This window comes from Saccostrea echinata, unplaced genomic scaffold (genome assembly GCF_033153115.1).
Source record: "Saccostrea echinata isolate AGI-Se365-2 ecotype Australia unplaced genomic scaffold, CSIRO_AGI_Sech_v1 ptg000052l, whole genome shotgun sequence".
NCBI classification, from domain to species: Eukaryota; Metazoa; Mollusca; class Bivalvia; order Ostreida; family Ostreidae; genus Saccostrea; species Saccostrea echinata.
Genome location: NW_026889801.1, coordinates 16,094,725 through 16,116,311, shown reverse-complemented (window position 1 = coordinate 16,116,311; position 21,587 = coordinate 16,094,725). Strand labels below are relative to the sequence as shown.

General features: G+C 33.4%; 1 long non-coding RNA gene across 1 annotated transcript; it reads left to right on the top strand.

Moving 5' to 3' along the window:
* Positions 1-13,872: 13,872 nt before the first annotated feature.
* LOC133203916 (uncharacterized) lies at positions 13,873-16,024 on the top strand. Its single transcript, XR_009723499.1, has 3 exons — positions 13,873-14,010; positions 14,116-14,219; positions 14,893-16,024. It is a non-coding gene; the product is annotated as an uncharacterized LOC133203916 (long non-coding RNA).
* The last annotated feature ends 5,563 nt before the right edge of the window (positions 16,025-21,587 follow it).

Genomic DNA, 21,587 nt, shown 5'->3' with positions numbered 1-21,587 from the left:
ATTAACAGGGAAATTCCAATCTTTCAGGTGATGAAAAGGTGACTACAAAGATATTTTTACTTATATAACTAAGCAAATTTACGTTTGATCTCTTGAACTCTCAGTCTCTTGATTTAGAAATCCATGATCCCTCCAAGTCAAAATGCAGTCTTGATATGCATAATCTGTTGTTATTTACTCTCAATACCTCGAAGTGTCTATGTTTTAATGTTTACATGTTTTCAAAAACCCCAGTCACATTTCCAAGAAAGACCAACGGGTGACAGTTTTTGAGGCAAAAATGCCTTCTTCAGGCAACAGTCAGCTGTTCATCTGCCATTGTCTTGCCCGAATTTGACCTCTTTTTTTGTCAGCCTACCAATTTTGTGTCTGTTGGGCCATATTATAATTTTCTCTGCATCGGTGGTCGATTCCTTCAATTGAAGCAGTCGTACAATAGTCTGTCGACCAACCTTCAATCATCATCCGAACATTGGTAGACAGTTCTTAAAGTCGGTCGTCGATGGGTCAACATTATTGGAATTGGGTTTTTGTAAATGTTGGCTGATGGTGAAAATCAAACTGTGGTTTAGTGAACGATGATTGGGCGACTATTGGCCAACTTAGAATTATCTAAATTTTGAAAATTACCAGTGTTCTTAGGAATTAATATGACTGCTCCACGTCGCTCGATACTACTGTCGGCTGATCATGTTTTTAAGCTGACGATACGACAAAAATTTGATTTGCCTGACCATCAGCTTAAATGTGACCTAGGCATAACTCAGCACACTTTACTGAACACAAACCCACAACACATGATTGCAGTCCTGCATACTTTGAGGTATTGAGAGATACCTATACTAAATGTAGAACTCTTCAGTGAGCAGTGTTTAAAGCTTCCTTCAATTCAAACAAAGGTGTGATGGGGGGGGGGGGGGGGGGTGGGGGCTTGTGATTAATTCCAGATAGGTGAACTTGTTACGTGTCTTTGAGATCAAAGACTGTTGAAGGAGTGAACAAAATAGTAGTATAGACTATATGAATCAGCCTTGATAGTTCAATGGTTAGAACATTTGACTAATGAAACAGGTGTCCTTAGTTCGATTCCAACCTTTTATTTTCTTTATACATTCCTTTTCTACTACAGTAGGTTACAGATTAAAAAAAAATGTATATTTATATTTTAAAAATGTGTTTGTTATGACTTATTTACATGTTAAGGAAAACATTTAGATTTTAGAGTGATTAATAATCTGTTAAGAGAGGTACTTTTGAGTTTGATTAAAATACCTGTAATTATGAAGCCTTTATTTCCCTACAGATGTCAACAATGAAAATGAAACAAACCAATCAGTGGATCGAATTAAAAGTTTTGGTAAAAAAAAACAGTTGCATATACATGCTAACAAGAAAGGACTTACATGAAGAAGTGTTGTACAACTATGAGAATGGAAGGAGGATTTGGTGTTTAATTTAGGTAATTTAAAGTGTTGATTCCTAGGGCTGTTTGTTTGGTGAAATTTAACCATTAGAATATTTAGTTTTGAAGAAATTTAAAATAAAATTATGCATGCAATTCCATTCAGGTGAGTTTTGTGACCAAAAGTCATCTTTTTCCTGATATTTTATCACAAAATTTTGTAAGAATTACAGTAAAACATGCTTATAACAAAGTGCCAGGGATGGAAAATTTTGCTTCATTATAAGTGTAATTCGTTTGTATATCCATTAAGTTTACAATATATTTTAAAGTTACAGGGAATAAAAATCACTTTGCTCTAAGAGTCAATTCATTATAAGTGTGTTAGCTATAAGCGTGTTTTACTGCATGTAGAAAGAATGATATATAATTTCAGAATCTGGTCACCTTAAAGATTTTTTTAGTTACACTGTAAAGAAATATATTCTAAAGGTGAAGGTAAAGTTGTTAATTATGTAACGCTGTACACATATCCACTTTGAGGTATCAATGGTAAAATACAATAGATTATGCACAGCGGGTATGCATTTTAACTTTGAGGGTTTTGAGAGATTGAGAGTTGAGAGATCAAGAGAAAATTTGCTAAGTTATAGGGAAAAAATCTTTTCACAAAAAATCGTACAACATATTTTTATCTTAAGTGAAAACTTATGATAAAAATCGTTTTTACAAAAATTCTGAAGAAAGTCGTAAGTGCAAAATCTGTCATAACTTTACGAGAGCCCCAACCCTCTCTTAAGTATTTTAAAAATGATTTTATTGTAAAAATATAACCGCAAATACCAAAATACACGTTAAATTGAACTTTGTAAAGCAACTTAAAATAATATTTTATATTTTTTTCACAATCATTGTCAAAAATTTAAGTGAATTACACTACAAAATATTTACGATGTAAGTTTCACTTATGACCTTCTTTTACGTCAGACTTTTGATTGTGACATAGATTTTAAACTTCCTTGCTTCACAAACGATTGCATTCGATATTTGTTGTCAATAATGTTTGTTATGCTGACAAATGTTAAAAACTAAGTTTTATTTTTATTTTCACCCACTTATTTAAGGATTATAAAGCATATTGAAGTCGTTGCTAGGGATGAAGTCTGTCGTAAATAAAATCTTAACTTCAATCTGCTACGAATGTGTTCTTGTCGTAAGAAATTCTTAAGTTAAAATCTTACGCAAAAACTTAAGTTTTTTTGTGAAAAGGGCTACTAGACCCAAGGCTAATATTTCAAGCAATCAAGAACGTCGAAAGATCGAAGTTTGAGCCATTTGGAGTTGCCTGTAGTAAGGAAATGTGTTGCTTAACTTTATAATATCTGAGAATTTTCATACCTGTAATGACATAATCCCCCTGTTATTTTGGCATTCCCCCCTCAGCCCCCTTTAGCATAGCTAGAGGAATCCAAGACACCCTTCTACTTTTAAAATGTCCCATTTCTTTTTCATTTCTTATGGATAACCCTGAATACCTGGTCACCTCAATAATTATTTTAAATTTCAAGGATCATACATATATCTCTGGTCCCCTTAAAGCTGACATGAACTCTTAAATATGCGATATTTTCATCCTGGTACAACTTATTTCATTCTCGTACTCCCTTTTTCCGCCATATTTCTTTCAGATTCGCTCTCTTATTTTACCGGCTATATAAACCCTGATGACCCTGATGCCTTTCTTACACTTGAGTGATTTTCTAGCCTGGCTGTCGTCATGTACACATCTCTGATAGCAAAGTCTTGGAACACGCCATGAACTGACATAAAAACATGTAGACCTGTACACATCTCTGATAAAGCAGTTTTGGAACATACCATAAATCTGAAAAACTAGGAATTTTACTGAAAACCATAAAGAAGTATTTAAATTTTGAATAATTTAGATGCAATGCATTAAAATCAAAATAGCACGTGCATGTTTGATCCACACATATATTTGAACAATAAACAAGAAAAGGCTACCACATGCTACCTCATTTTTCAAATAACACTGTACTATTGAGCATTATGCCTGCTACACGGTATATGCACATACTATGCAACTTATGCATTCAAGTATAACAAATTCAGATGTACATGCATGCATGCCGAGAAAACGCATCGAATGCTTTAAAATCTACCTGAAATACTGCTATCGGTACAGGGATGTGCACATGTCGAGAGAATAACTTCCTTTTTAATGAAATATGCATCACGGAAGAAATAAATCCATTTGTAACTCAACGGTAAACACATAGTCACTAGCACTTAAACACATGTGGTCCCTGTTGATCAGTATTTTTGGTCAGGGAAAATATCAAAGGTGAAAGTGACACTGGTATTTTGCCTGATTACACAAAATAGTCACGCAAATAACACATTTCAGAAATCAAAATAACTGTTTTGATATATGTATTAATAGTTCATGAATGTGGCTTCATTACATCAAATTTAATACATAAACATACATTCTTGTTACGGATCTTACATCTTTTAAAGAAAATAAAAGGAGGGGGTGGGGGTGGAATATGTATAATACATTCTTCAATATATTTTAAACAAACGTTGGAAAAAAGTCGGATTTTCCTTGATCAAATATATTTAAATACGTACAATGAACTGGCTTCAACTGTTTTAGATATAAAACTAAAACTAATATATCGTAAATTTAAGCAACACTGAACAATTTGTTTCTGTACATAGATTATTTTCAAATCGGGGCCCTTTCAGGCATCACAAATTACAAGCATGATTGATACAATTACCGACAAGAACAGACATAATTATGTGTATATAAAATAATCTACAGTACATGTTTTGGTTTAAATTGAAGTTGAGTAAGTACATGTATTACACTACTAGTATATATTAGGGATGTCAGAGCCGGAAATAAAAATGTTGCTATCACAAACATGATCATAAAGGATTTTTTACCACTGATTGTTGTAAATGGAGAGGACGTTCAAGAATTGTTTGGTTTTGTAGATTCAAATTATAAAGCTTCAACCTGCAATTCCATAAGATCTGACGTGATGCAACTATTCATAAAGAATATTAAACAGCTGTTACAAAATTGTAAATACATGTAAACTGAGGGACAGTTATGAGTGTAATTAAATGGATATTAATATCATGCAGTCTTTTTAGCTCACCTGAGCCGAAGGCTCAAGTGAGCTTTTCTGATCGAAATTTGTCCGTTGTCTGTCGTCGTTGGCGTTGTCGTAAACTTTTCACATTTTCATCTTCTTCTCTAGGTCTACTGGGCCAATTTCAATCAAACTTAGCACAAAGTATCATTGGGTGAAGGGGATTCAAGTTTGTTCAAATGAAGGGCCACGCCCCCCTCCAAGGAGAGATAATTAAGAAATAGCAAAAAATTAATGGCATTATTGAAAAATCTTCTTCTCAAGAACCAATGGGCCAGGAAAGATGAAACTCATGTGGAATTATTGTCAGGTAGTGTAGACTCAAATTTGTTCAAATCATGACCCCTGGGGGTAGGGTGGGGCCACAATGGACGATCAAAGTTTAACATAGGGATATAGAGGAAAAATCTTCAAAAATCTTCTTCTCAAGAACAGCAAAGCTATAATTGGTCATATTTATATGGAATCATCCTAATGGGGGTGTAGATTCAAGTTTGTACAAATCAAGACCCCCGGGGCTAGGGTGGGGCCACAATGGACGATCAAAGTTTTACGTAGGAATATATAGGAAAAATCTTCAAAAATCTTCTCAAGAACAGCAAAGCAGTGATTGGTAATATTTATATGGAAGCATCCTCAGGGGGTGTAGATTCAAGTTTGTTCAAATCATGACCCCCAGGGGTAGGGTGGGGTCACAATGGACGATCAAAGTTTAACATCTATTAGGTGTATATAGGAAAAATCTTCAAAAATCTTCTTCTCAAGAACAGCAAAGCTATGATTGGTCATATTTATATGGAAGCATCCTAAGGTGATATTGGTTCAAGTTTGTTCAAATCATGACCCCGGGGTAGGGTGGGGCCACAATGGAAGATTAAAGTTTTAATTAACATAAAAGTATATAGGAAAAATCTTCAAAAATCTTCTTCTCAAGAACAGCAAAGCAGTGATTAGTAATATTTATATGGAAGCATCCTCAGGGGGTGTGGATTCAAGTTTGTTCAAATCATGACCCCCAGGGGTAGGGTGGGGTCACAATGGACGATCAAAGTTTAACATAGGGATATAGAGGAAAAATCTTCAAAAATCTTCTTCTCAAGAACAGCAAAGCTATAATTGGTCATATTTATATGGAAGCATCCTAATGGGGGTGTAGATTCAAGTTTGTACAAATCATGAACCCCGGGGCTAGTTTGGGGCCACAATGGACGATCAAAGTTTTACGTAGGAATATATAGGAAAAATCTTCAAAAATCTTCTTCTCAAGAACAGCAAAGCAGTGATTGGTAATATTTATATGGAAGCATCCTCAGGGGGTGTAGATTCAAGTTTGTTCAAATCATGACCCCCAGGGGTAGGGTGGGGTCACAATGGACGATCAAAGTTTAACATCTATTAGGTGTATATAGGAAAAATCTTCAAAAATCTTCTTCTCAAGAACAGCAAAGCTATGATTGGTCATATTTATATGGAAGCATCCTCAGGTGATATTGGTTCAAGTTTGTTCAAATCATGACCCCGGGGTAGGGTGGGGCCACAATGGAAGATTAAAGTTTTAATTAACATAAAAGTATATAGGAAAAATCTTCAAAAATCTTCTTCTCAAGAACAGCAAAGCAGTGATTGGTAATATTTATATGGAAGCATCCTCAGGGGATGAGGATTCAAGTTTGTTCAAATCATGACCCCCAGGGGTAGGGTGGGGTCACAATGGAAGATCAAAGTTTAACATCTATTAGGTGTATATAAGAAAAATCTTCAAAAATCTTCTCAAGAACAGCAAAGCTATGATTGGTCATATTTATATGGAAGCATCCTAAGGTGATATTGGTTCAAGTTTGTTCAAATCATGAACCCCGGGGTAGGATGGGGCCACAATGGAAGATTAAAGTTTTAATTAACATAAAAGTATATAGGAAAAATCTTCAAAAATCTTCTTCTCAAAAACAGCAAAGCTATGATTAGTAATATTTATATGGAAGCATCTGTAGGTGATGTAGATTCAAATTTGTTCAAATCATGACCCCCGGTGGTTGGGTGGGGCCACAATGGATAATCAAAGTTTTAAATAGGAGTATATAGGAAAAATATTCAAAAATCTTCTTCTCGAGAACAGCCAACTTTTGATTGGTCATATTTATTTGGAAGCATAATCAGGTGGTGTAGATTCAAGTTTGTTCAAATCATGACCCCTGGGGGTAGGGTGGGGCCACAATGGACGATCAAAGTTTTACGTAGGAATACATAGGAAAAATCTTCAAAAATCTTCTTCTCAAGAACAGCAAAGCTATGATTGGTCATATTTACAATGGAGCATCCTCAGGTAGTGTTCAAATCATGACCCCCGGGGATAGGGTTGGGCCACAATGGACGATCAAAGTTTTACATAGGAGTATATAGAAAAAATCTTCGAAAATCTTCCTCTCGAGAACAGCAAACTTTTGATTGGTCATATTTATTTGGAAGCATCCTCAGGTGATATTGGTTCAAGTTTGTTCAAATCATGACCCCTGGGGGTAGGGTGGGGCCACAATGGGTTATCAAAGTTTTACATAGGAATACATAGGAAAAATCTGTAAAAATCTTCTACTCAAGAACAGCAAAGCCATGATTGGTCATATTTAATTGGAAGCATCCTCAGATAATGTACATTCAAATTTGTTCAATTCATCCCCCCCCCCCCCCCCCAACCACTTTTATATTTAAACTTTTCAACCTTTCAAGACTGAACTGATTTCTGCTTTTTCCTAGCCATAGTGCTCAGGTGAGCAATCTGGCCCCTGGGCCTCTTGTTAAGATTGTATTGATAATTTGCACAAAATCTCATAATTAAAAGTTCTCTCTGTTTTTATAAGAGGCACGCTTTAATTGTTTACCAGTCAAAGGTCACTGACACGACACGCAGAAATGGCTTCAATTAACGGGTACATGTAGTCTCGTTATGACAAGAAAGGACAAATGCAAGCATTTGATATCCTGCATTTAGATAAAATGTGCAGTAAATATTATATTAATTTTGAAATCAAATGCATTGGATAAATGTAGATGTATAGTATTTATTGTACTACGTAAATGTTTACAAATCAGAAATTCGTTGTATAATGGTGATAGCGTAGGTTAAATATTGTACAACTAGTCTATAAAAGACAAATAGTGAAAATGACATGAAAAATTAATTTAAATTTCAACGAATATTCGACTATCATTCGACTAAAGCCTCCAACTATTCGACTAAGCTGTTCGAATAAAATTGACATCCCTAGTATATATGAAAGTAACATTGGTAATTGAAATAGTTCTAACCGTGTACCCAAATGTAAAGTGAGGAGATTCTTGAAACCACTCATGTATGCTTACACGAGAGGGAGAGAGAGAGAGAGAATGTGTGTGTGTATACTTGTATGAAAATGCAAAAAAGTATTTATCCACAATCTTGCGGGTAGGGTTTCAAGTAATCCTTACAGATTCTCTTAAAATACAAGAAATTGTATGGGTATCAAATTTTATGCTACCTAGGGAAAATTTTCAAACTGGATGGGCTTCCTATACATACATATAAAACAGGCACGTAGCACTGTTTCTCAAAATGTGTATATGCGATGGGGAGCAGGGGGCAGTAAAATGATTGATAAGCCAAAAAAACAAAAACAAAAACAAAACTTTCGGCACTTAAAAATTTGGAGGGGTTCAGAAAAATGCCGAAATACTTGGGGGAAAAATGAAAAAGGAAAAAAGGGATTGAAAAAAATCCGTAGTCAGGGGGAGGACAGATTCCATTCATACTATCATTTTCAGAAGAAAAATATTTGAGTACTCAATACAGTATCGTTGGATGAGAGTGGGGAGAACCAGCCATTCTTTAAAAAAAAAATCCTTACAAAACTAACCATTAAAGACAGGCCTGTAGAACGCAGGGATTGGGGATGCCCCCTCCCATTTTTCCAGAGCATTTTTTTAGCTTGTCAAAGATTTTTCAGTAAAGTGTCAATTATTTCTTCCAGCTGTCCCCTTTCAAAAACAATGCTACGTGTCTGAAAGACGCTCTCAAAAAAGGGAGTATCTCCCCCCCCCTCCCCCCCTACTCCCCACGTGTGTGTATATTTGTTAATTTGTGTTTTGGTTAGATGCTTTGATGTTGTATTCTAAATAATTTTCTCACACCAAACTACTCAGTTTAGTTTTTAGATAATTACGAAAATCTGGCTTACATGCATGAAGCTATCATTAAAGCTGTCATGAATTATTAAAAGCGCAACATTTGCATCAATGTAGGACTTGTTTCATAATTAAAAAATTATATATGAAGCCTGTAATGCAATATATAACACACAAAGAATGTTTGTATGTTTATTAGATCTAGACAATTTTCAGTTTCACTTCATGAACAGCAATCAGACTTTTTTTAATGATTTCTTATTTTTTATCCAGTCGCGTAAATACTAATTCCCCTTCTCACTTTTGATATTTTCCGTAGCTGACCAAAATCTGATCAGCACGGACTAAGTGTATTTGAGTGCTAGGCTGTATGATGACATGACAACATCTTTACTGTTGAGTATTTATAGAGTTCATTACTTTTCTGCGATGCATATTTCAATGAAATACAAGGTGTAAATCACTCGGCATGTGCACATCTTCGAACAGGTACAGTGGTCTATTTTCCAGGTATGAATAAGTTTACAGCGTTCGACGCGTTCTCTTGGTATGCACCATTATATTTGAATATGGACATGCATATCAAATATGCTGGTTGTTTGTTCCATTCTTACAATAGATAATTGCAAATTGTTTGTACAATTTTTACTGTGAATTATTCCAAGTTAATTATGCTATATATCTGTATATTGGCATGCTTTTAAAAAACATGCACAACTATGTTTTTTTCTTCCAAACTTGCATTTATATTATTCAAAACGATACTTATAAATATCTTTATGACTGTTTTTATATCTGCTGTGGTTTTGAAATGTTTTCATCAATTCATGTGTTCCCAGATACTTTACTGTCGGAGATGTGCACGCGTCGATAGCCAAACCAAAAACTCACTCAAGTGTAACGAGGGCATTGGGGTATATATTGTTACAATAAGACAAGGTATCTGAAAGAAATATGGCAGAATACAGCTAGTTGGTATGAAACAAGTCATACATTGATGCAAATGTTGCGCTTTTAAGAATTCATGTCAGCTTTAATGATAGTTTTATGCATGTAAGCTAGATTTTTGATTTATAGGATTAATTTATTCATCAGTTTTAAGAAAAAGTGAGGAATCATTGCTTAAATGTAATTGATTAATGTTTTACATGCTTAAATATAGAATATCCAAGGTTGTGCTCAAGATGTGGGGGCCAGGGAAATTCCCCATCTGTAATTACTTAATACCCCTGTCATTCTGGCATTGCTTCCTCAAACCCCACTAGAGGAGGAATCCAAGACACCCTTCCACTTTTGAAATGTCCCCTTTCTATTTCAGTTCTTATGGACAAACCTGAATACCTGGTCACCTTAATAAAGATTTTAAAGTTAAAGAATCATGCATATATCTCTGGTCCCCTTAATGATGGGTTAATGCATGTAAGCTAGATTTTTGATTTTTAAGGATGTTTTATTCTTCAGTGTTAAGGAATAGTGAGGAATCATGTTGCTTAAATGCAGAATACCCAAGGTTGTTCTCAAGATTCAGGGGCCAGGTAAATTCGCCGCCCGTAATGACATAATCCCCCAGTTATTCTTGCATTGCCCCCTCAACCCTCACTAGCAGAGGAATCCAAGACAGCCTTCCACTTTTAAATTGTCCTCTTTCTATTTCAGTTCTTATGGACAACCCTGAATACCTGGTCACCTTAATAAAGATTTTAAATTTCAAGGATCATATATATATCTCTGGTCACCTTAATAATGGGTTTTATGCTAGATTTTTGTTTGATACATTTTCATTCACCAAATTGTACCACCAATTTTTTTCCTTTTGAGTTTTGCAGATCATTGTGACATTCTAGATGAAAATTGGGTATTTCATGACCTTAATAAAGATTTTTGAGTTAAACAAGTACTTGTATGAGGGTTGTCCAGAAAGTTCTTAGATAAATGCCATAATTTTCTTGATATTGACCACTCTGCCAAATGTTTACAACATAATTTTAATATAGACCATGATTTAGTAAATATATAAAAATTAAACAATATACACTATTTCACAAAAATTATAGGTGTGAATAGATTGTATATACAAGCTGCACAGCCCAGTATGACATTAAGTTAGTTTCATGATAACGTCAAGAATATGGATTTTGAATTTTTAGCTCACCTCAACGAAGTTGGGGAGCTCATGTAATACCGTCAGTGCAGGCGTCCGCATCCCAGGTTAAAGTTTTTGGAGCAGATTTCTTTTCAAGTACAGTCAAACCTCGTTATCTCGAACTCAAAGGGACAAAGAAAATACTTTGAGATAACCAAGGATTTAAGATATTCAGGGTAAAATACTTAAGGAATAAGCAGATGGGACTTCAAAATATAACTTCGACATATCCATGGTATTTGAGATATATCCATGTTCAAAAAACAGAAGGTCAGCTGTACTTCTATGCCCTATATTAATCAGAGATGCATGAAGGATGCTTCTAGTATGTTTCATTATACCAGTCAAGATTTCAGATGCTGCAAATTCAGCTAAAAGGAGCATTTCCAAGTAACTATAAACCCTATATTGACCAGACTTGCATGGATAATACATATAAGGATGCACACTACCAGACTTGCTTCAATTGCTGGATCTGACCTACATTTTCCAGATGAGTGACCAGATTAAAGTTTTTTAAGCAGGTTTCATTTCCAAGTAACTATAAGCCCTAGGTTGAACAAACTTGTACAAATGATACATCTTAGGATGCACACCATACTTAACTTCCTTCAGATGCTGAATATGACCTACATTTTCTTTCCGGATGAGTGACCAGGATAAAGTTTTTGGAGCAGATTTCATTTCATAGTAACTATAAGCCTGGTGTTAACCAAACTTGCATGGATGATACATCTAAGGATGCACATTACTGGACTTGCTTCAGATGTTGGATCTGACCTACATTTTCCAGATAAGTGACCAGGTTTAAAGATTTTTAACAGGTCCATTACCAAGAAATTATAAGGGCAATCTGGACCAAACTTGCATGATGATGCATCATGGGATAAACACTCTCAAACTTGCTTCAGATGGTGGATTTGACTTACATTTTCTGGATGAGTGACTAGTTTAAATTTTTTAGGTAAGTCCATTCCCAAGTAACTGCAAGCCCTATTAGACTAAAATTGCATAAATGTTACATGTAGGGATGCAGACTACTAGATTATTAGTTTAGTGTGGGACTTTGCCTGACTTAAAGACAACAATCGTTGAGGTGAGCTCTGTTATCTCTTATTACCTATGATTATCAAGTATTTGTGGTGCACATACAATTTTTTCTTGATTTAGCCACATGCACTGCTAGTGTGTGTGTGATATTTACATATAGACCATAATGGAGTAAATTTTTAAAATTCAATAAACGATAATTTAAGAGTATCATCAGTATGCACACTTCCTGTATATAGCTGCAGAGCCCAATCCGATGTTGCGTTTTATTTATTACACATTATTATGCTTCCTGTCAGTTTGTCTCTATATAATCAATACCCAACTATTTTCGCATAGTGTTCTAAGGAATTATATATCGTAAACATACTATGCCGAAATAGCTAGTACGTGGCTTCTTTTTCTGAAAAAAATCCAACAGCTCCCACACCATGGATCGAACTCGCGACCCCGACATCATCAGTCTGACTCGCTACCGATTACGCCACAGACAACATTGTCTAAAGCACTGTATTATAATATATATAAACTTAGTTTCAAATATTTTACACTTAAAGAAAAAAAAATAAACAAATTAATTTTCTAAAATAGTTTCTTGCAATTTTTTCCCCTTCACTCAACTAAAATTCTCTGAAACTACATGTATCTGTACATGGATCATTCAAAATTAAAGAAAAAAGATAATGTACATGTAGCACAATGTGACGTCATGATAGGGGTGTACTAACATGAATGTAAGAAGTGATGAAACATTGGAAATGGAGAAAATGTTGTTGTTTTTATACAGCAATCAGCATAATAATAACAATAGTGTTGTAATTTGCATGCACTATGCCTAAATAGTAGTCAGGGTTTGACACATGGTGCACGAGCCGGAGGCTATTATATAATCATGTCATAATTTTATTTTCATCAAATAATAGTAACAGTAGTTTTCCACTTTTTGTACTGTCTTTCAAATTGTACTCTCCTTTGAAAAATCATATATACCAATTTCAAATCAATGACCTAAATATATTCTAATAATTTTTAGATGTTTGTCAATGAATAATTAGTTTGTCTCTGACATCGTTTCAACCATATTTTAGATAATACATAATTTTATGATTGGACGCTGTTCCATACGGATGGCCGACATCGCTTTTTCTATCAATTTTTGAAACATATTTGTTGCAGTTTTTTCTTAAGGTCAAGAATTAGTAAATGAAAGGAGCCTACAATTTCTTTAATTTGAGAAATAGATTCCTTTAATGACTATAACTTGGTCAAATAAGGTGTATTGGGGCATAACTTTTAGGTAAACAAGATTAAAAAAAATCATATTTTAAGCTGTTATTTTCAGTGAAAAATTAAGAAAAACTGTCATGAATATGGGAGTTTTTTTCCATGTCAGACAAAGGAAATGTATCCAGATTGCCTAGTATACTGTCTCTAAGAAAACTGTAATTTGTATGTTCTTAGCCTTTGAGGTAAAAAGTTTAATTTAACATGTACCATATAGCTGAACTCAGACAATTAGTCACCAAAATATTTGTCTATTGATGACAGGAAAGTTCTTGAATTTCTCTGCCATTGACATTAGGTGTGTAACAGGAAAATGCTGCATAAGCAAGAACAGGATTTGAACCCAGCCCTCTGTATCACTAATCAGGTGCTTTAGCATGTTTATTAACTGAGTGATCTGGCGATGGGGATCAAGCCTGTCTGATCGCCAAATTCCTCCCTCCTTAAATTGTATTTGCCCTTGAAGACACAACTCAAGTTCTTTTTACCCCTGGCAAGCCTTTTACCTGCAAGTCGAGGGGTGATCAATGGCACCAAATAAATAAGGGATGGACCAAACCAGGATTTGAACCTAGGTCCCCTGAATCACTAGTGTAAGTTTCTTTTTAAAAGGAATAACATTTTAATACACATAGTAAATTAAAATTTCATTTTTTTCAGGAAATGGATAAAAAATTGGTATGTGTCGAGCAACTATAGCCACCTGATAGAAGGGTAAATTAGAAAGTTCAGATTACATTATGCCAACAGAGATGATAACAATGCCAACCAAGCTAAAAGTTGTCCAGGTTAGAATTATTTTTTTCAATAAATTACAATGTATGTACATTTAATATTTTCATATCAACTTACATGTATGAAGGTTGTTATTTTTTTATATACCTGTTGTGTAGGAAAACTTTTGTATTGGAGACAAGACAAGTTAATGACTTAATGATAGACTCACTGCAGAGAGAGATGTTGGAAAAGTGGATTTTGTTAACAAAAGGAAGATAAGGTAAAATATGAGAGGAGTTGTGAGTTTTGTATGACACAGTACTATTTGTTAACCAAAAAATTAATCTGAAAAATCTTGAGAAATTTAACTGAAAAAAAACTTCATGAAAAGGAGCACATGCACATAAGGGGAAGCAACCTATTGAAAATTATCTTGCAGCGGTTCTCGGGTCAAAAAGTGATTTAGGATTAATAACTTGTATGCATATACATGTATATAAGGAAAATCTACATAAGAGAAGAAAGGGGGTGCATCTAGATAAACAATTTTATTTCTCTATGTTAAATAGCTGACATTGACTGTGTTCTTGATTTAAAAAAATACGTACATATGTTGGGGTAACTTCAACTGAATGTTAACATCTACTTTAGTTCATCGAAACTTGTGTACAGGATCATATGATCCTGCATGTACTATTTAAGCCTTGATTTTTTTTTAACTTAGATGCTTAATTCAGCTTTGACAACTGAGTGTGTTGAACATCATTATCAAAGATTCCATTCATTTAAGATTTTATGTTGGTTAAGAAATGTGTCATTTAGGGAGATTTGTTTTTTATACATGTGCGTAAGTTATTTTGTAATTATTTTATAGCAAAGTAAATTTTTCAATTATGATTGTTCTAAGTTTTAGAGATTAATAGAGATTTTTCTTTTCTTTTTTTTTTTTACAGATCAAGGCTGCCAACCTTTGAGAGATACACTTCAAAAAGAGTGTTTAAATTCAAGACATTCAGTCACAGTATTCTGTAAATATTATAAAGTAAAAGTTATTTATTTAATTTGGAAAAGCATTTGAGAAACAGAGGATGTGAAAAAGACTTTGTCCATTTCAAGCTATCTGTTGTTAAGTACCAAGAATATGTGGATTTTATTCAACAACTTTATTATGAATTTGAATAGCAACTTTCAATGTCTGGAAGCTTTTTTATCAGTAGGGATGTAGATGTGAAATCATATAAAAATTATTTTTTAAAAGATATTAATCAAGAAAATTTTTGTAGATTAATAACAGGTAAAATTTGTAATGAGAGATCTTTTATTGATCATTTGCAGTAGTAAGCGACAGTTGTTATAATTATACCCCCACTCTGAAGTAGGGGGGTATACTCATTTACCCTTGTGTGTCTGTCTGTAACAATTTTTTGTCGCAGTTTTCTCAGCAACTACTCATCAAAGATGCTTGAAATTTTGACACTCTCTTTGACTAGGCATGCCATATTGTGGGATTCATGAGAGTGTATATTCACATCAGAGCAGGGGTATTACTAGTGAGCATTGGCTCACAGACTTCCTGTTTGCTGAAGTTTGTGTTTGACTTTCATGTCTTTAACATGATATGGCTTAAGGATATGCGCAGTATAGTTTGAACTATATTTTCTTATTCTCTCTATAATTTAAGAAATCCAGTAATTGAAAGATCTTTGTGCAATTTTATGATACCTGGTAATGCTTGCACACCTTATCTGAATCAAATTTTGAAGAAAATACCACATAAAACATTTTTTTTTGGGGGGGGGGGGGGATTTTTCTTTTAAAAAATGCAAGGGTTTTCATCATGTGATATTTTTTCAAAACTCCTGATACATGTAATGTATGCTGATTCTTTTGTCAAAGAACACCTAATGGTATCATGATTTTCAATTATATTTTCTCTGAAAATTATCAGTTGGAAGGTTCACTGTAAAGTGCATGTACATTGCATATGACCTTAAAAATACGGTGGTGGCAAAAGACAAGAAAATTTTTTTTTTCAGTTTTGGTACATGTACTATATTATTATTTCGTTAACCTGTCAGTTTTAGATCAAATGAATAAAGGTTAAAAACTATTATTTGACTCTTTGTTTTCGTGAGTTATCTAGAGCAGGCTCGTAGCAACAGTTTCAAAAGAAAAAAAAAACCAAACTGACCAAAAGTGGGGGGGGGGGGGGACTTCCCGAAATTATCTGACAAGCAAAAAAGAAAAGGTGATTTACTGTCCAAATCCTGGAATTTGCCACTGCTGGACCTTACAACATCAAAAAGTGTGTGTGTGTGGGGGGGGGGGGGGGGGGGGATCCAGCATCTAAAGGGAAACTTACTATAGCAAAATACTATAACCCCCACCCCCCACCCCCCCATTCTACGGGCCTGCTAGAGACATCTTATAGTCTATTTTAATCAACATGTGAATGCAAATTTCAAATGGTTTGTCAAGTAATATAGATAGATGTATGTTGGAAAGGACCAAGAGAATTTTGTAATTATGTACATGTACATTATCATTATACAGCTGACCATTTGGTCTGAAGTTGACATTAAAAATTGCAAAGTTGTAGAGTAAAATCAAAATTTGTGCCCCAGATTTTGTGATGACAGTGGCATTTTTCTTTTTAAAAAGATTTATGAGTTTAAGTGAGCTTTAATGATTTTTATCTCACTTGAGCTGAAAGCTCAAGTGAGCTTTTATGATCACCAGTTGTCCAGTGTCTGCCCATCTGACTATCCACTTGTCTGTAAACTTTTCACATTCGACTTCTCAGGAACCGCCAGGCCATTTTTAACTTAGTTTACTTATGGGGGGCCCATAAGTAAACTAGCGCATGTGAAACTACTATTTGAAACTGTTAAATAATTGTGTACCTCTAAAAATACCCATTATTATATATTATACATTTCAAAATTATAAAGACCAATAGCGCTTTTGAATAGATTCAGCACGTACTGCTGAATTGGGTTCTTTGGATATAGGAAAGGGAATTTTTTTTCTCCAGATATTGTGTGTTGTTTTACTAAAATTTACCTTGAATTTGTTACAAAATTTTATTTACACACGTTTTTCTATACATTTGCTATCTCCAGGTCATCGCTCCACGATTTTAAAAAGTTATTTGTGTGTATCAAACTATTGACATTAAAATTTTAGATCCCTAAAAGCCTTTTCTCGACATATTCAGCCATATTTTGTTTTTAAAAACTAGAAATTGAATTGCAGTTCTGCTAAAAATTTTATTTGAAACATTTTTGCGTATCGGACGATTCCATGGTGTTTGGAAATATACTCGTGTGATTTCTGTCTTTAAAACAAATTCATCAAGTTAATTACATACCGGTATCCTTATTATGCTGCATAGGAAAAATCTTTGAAAGAATATAATGTTCAAATACTTTGTAAATTGTTATACAAACTACATTATTGCAGGTGCGTAGCCAAATAAAAGTGAAGTATACGAAGAGGACGACGGGGGTGGGGTGGGGGTTAATTTCCAGTTTTCACAAAAAACTATATTAAAAATATTATCAAATTAGCATGGTTTAACTATGCTACAACAAAAAGTGGATGGGGGCAACCACCCTTTCAGTGAACATTTTCAATAGTCAAAAGTTAGGTTTGGAAAAGAATAGGCAGGGAACCTCCCCCCCCCCCCCCCCATACTACATGCCTGCTGGTGAGGGCCCAGAAGTTTCTGAGTTTTACCAATTACATGTATATCATTCATTTTCTTGCAAAATAAAAATTATGTCATTTATCTTTTGTTTAGAAATAGAAGACATAATATTTATTGTTTTAACGCAAAGTTAATACTTCTACGGAAACTTAGTGTACATGTAGTTTAGGCTAAATATCTAATCGATATTTGGTATCATACTTTTTTCTATCGTTCAACAACTTGTATAATTAATGTTAATTATTAACAAAACATGTCGTATTTTAAATCATATACTACATGTAGTAGATCATGACATTCAAGGATGTGTCTGAAATTTTATTTCTCAAAGATCTTTAAAAAATATCAAAAATTATCAATGTATCAAAGAACGAATACAAGTTCATGAATGCTTTATTTAAATTTGGCAATGATTTAATAAAGGACTTCAAATTTTATTATATAGTCATGATTATATAAAATTCAAAGCGCTCTTCAGCAGTATGACACAAAATAATTCGAAATCCGAATATTTGTTGGATGGTACTGAGATTTTTTCTTCGAATAACTCTCTCTCTCTCCCATAGATTTTATTTATTTATTCATCTATTATATTTATTTGTTTATTTTTTACAATTATGTGTATGCACTTGCATATTTGCGTATAGGCAGCTACGCGCCTATGTGGGTTTTTAAGAAATCATTAAACAGTCACCCAGTTAAAAGAAATTTATCATAATAAATGGTTTGTGTTAAACAATAAAGAATTCGAATTAACTTGTTTTGCATTTTGTGATAACAGCAAGACATTCAATACGGTTTGTTTAAAAGAACAAGAGACAGCATAGATTTGCGGGTGAAGTTCTTACCCTGGTACCTTGGTGACTAATTATCTTTTCAATCAATCGCAACAGATCGAAAATAAATTTTCAGTATATTTAGTGAGAAGGACGGAAGCTGGAGTTCCCAGGGCTCTATTCTTGGACTTCAACTTTTCTTACTTGATATACAAGACCTACCAGGTGGTCTATTGGGTACCTCTAGGATATTGTCATATGATGCATGTTCGTGTCAAACACCTTTCAAAACGTGCAGAACTTAGAAAGGCTGAGCAATCACGACTTATAAATGAAGAATGGCTAAAAACGACTTGTGAAATTTAATCCCAATTACCAAGCTAAAATTATTAATATTTTTCAGCAATGAAGATAAAATATATAATTGCACTTAGTGTTGAATAATCAGCAAATCGATCCTTCTCTTGGTCACTATCATCTTAGACTTACATTCTCAAACCCTGGGGAGTGGAAAAACCACACTGACAGTATTATACAAAAGGCTTCCAAAGAAATTGCAGTTTTTCGTAAATTAAAAGGGTTACGTATCGTGACTTCTTAGCTTGAATGTATTCTAGTATTACGTTTATACATGTAAGACCGATACCACTTTTGGAATATGCATTAGAAGCATGGAACAGCATCTCCGCAGCTGCTCTGAAATGCCTGATAAACTTCAGCAAGAAGCTGTACATATTGTAACTGGCGTTCCTGTTTATCGTGCCTTTGCAAGATTTCAAGTATTTTGTGCTGCCACGGTATATTATTCTTAAATTGAATCATTTAACTATTTTAGGAATGACTCTAATTCTTGGCCAAATTATTCGAGTATAACCTGGTTTGGGTCAGTTTACGCTTTATAATCCGCGAAGCGGATTATAAAACAGCGTAAACTGACCCAAACCAGGTTATTCTCGAATAATTTGGCCAAGAATTAGAGTCATTCCTTATAATTTAATTTTAAAATCATTAAATAACTATGGGTGTAAAATTTCGTTGCTTTTTATTAGTTCAAATTTGCCGCTCAATAATACAACCATAGTAACGGAAGTGATGGGAAGCGAGGGGAGGTAAAAACTGATACATAGGCATAGCAGCCATGTTGTTTGGTTACATGTGGTAAGATCGAATTATTGTTTGAAATTAAAGGTACATTTATTAAATCTGGAATTTTCCATGAATCCCGGGGACTGGAAATGATAGGATTGTATGGATACAGATGATTCAGCTGGTTGTCAGGGGGGTGTGTCCCCATACCAAACCAGGTTATACAGAAATAATTTGTGTTCCTTTTTGGATATTAACCAATCAGAGGCTAGTATACAAACAAAATTGAATTATTCTCTGTTAAATTTTAGTTCACTATAACCTTACAACTGTAAGAAAAAAAAATGTCCACCTAAGCCAGATTTAGTACTTACGAAAATATACACTGGTCACCTTAACTCACGTGAAAGGGTTACAAAATATTAGGGAGACCAATTTTTTTGTATATTTTTACCTACAAGTTTTCTGTAAAATTTAGCGTTAAAATGGTAATTAATAAGCCCAAGTACCAACAAAAATGCATTTGGTTTTTATTTCAAAGCATAGGGGAAAAAGATAAATTTTGTCTACTTAAGCCAGATTTCATGGCATTGGTCCCCTAACCCAGAAATCAGGATTATATATATATATATATATATATATATATATATATTATATATATATATATATATATATATATATATATATATATATATATATATATATATATATATATATATATATATATATATATATATATATATATATATATATATATATATATATACATACAAGACAATTGAAACAGATGATATAAACATGTATGAAACTTAAAAAGTTTTGGCTGTCACGTACTATTGCTTTAAAAAAATATATTTAAGTTCTATAAATACATGTATTGTTGATTTTACATGTAACTCCTGGAAATCTATAAATAAGTTATTAATTATCAGATACATACGGGATGCGATCTCTTTTGGCAGCTCCGATATGAAAAATAACCGTTACAGAAAATATAGCAATCTTTCTCATGTTCAAGTTTACACTGTATATAACTTTGATAACTATCAGTATTTCAAACTAAACCTTATATGCTTTGTGAGTACTCTTTCTCACGTGACTAAGTAATTTCAATTTTGTTAATGTGATTCAATTGCATTTTATGGGAGTGAAAGGCGTCTGATTTACTTCTTTGAGAGACGTTTTATCAAAATTTATTCAAGTTTTACAACTTTTTTCTAACTTTTGTATTCGGATTGAATGCCATTCCAAAATTCTTCCTGATAAAGAGTTCAGAAACAATGTTACAAATTCACATTATATTGCACTTGAATGTATAAATTTAGTGAACTTTTGTTTTATTTCCTTTACAAACCATTTTAATATGATGGGCACAAATGCCACAAATCATTTGCACCCCAACTAATTAGACCCGGTAGGAAAACGAGGATTATTTTTCTGAACTTGACTGCCTTTTTAATATGTCTTGTTCTGAAAATGCTCGCAAATTATTGTTATTCTTTCAAGTGATTCTAAATATATTTACTTAAAATGTATAACATGAATATTTTTCTCCACAAATATTTCTGGTAACAGTATAGAGTCATACAAAGTAGTTTTTTTTAAAATCAAAACAGAAATATATTTAGCATATCTTATGTTCAGAAAAAGCAGTAATAAATGTGAATCTATTTCATATAACAAAGTTATCTTCCTTGTCTTTTCTGAATCAACGACAGGGATAAAAACGTTTCCATGTAAAAAAAAAAAAAAAAAAAAACTCAGAATTCCTAGAATTGGATATATCCTTTAAGTATCCTGTGAGACGATAAGAATGCAGTACGGAGTCCAAATTGAAAATGACACGAACTTCCCAGGTTTTATTCTCTCCATATATTGAACAGCTCTTCGATATTTCCTTTATTTGTTAAATATAGAAATTTTATCAATTTATTGTAACAGTTTTGTTTAATACAAAATGACATGTTATTCTAAATCAAACTTATTCACATATGGCATTTTGATTAGATTTTTTTTTTTTAGATTTGCTTGTATATGTGTTTTTTTTTTTTTTTTTTTTTTTTTTTTTTTTTTTGTA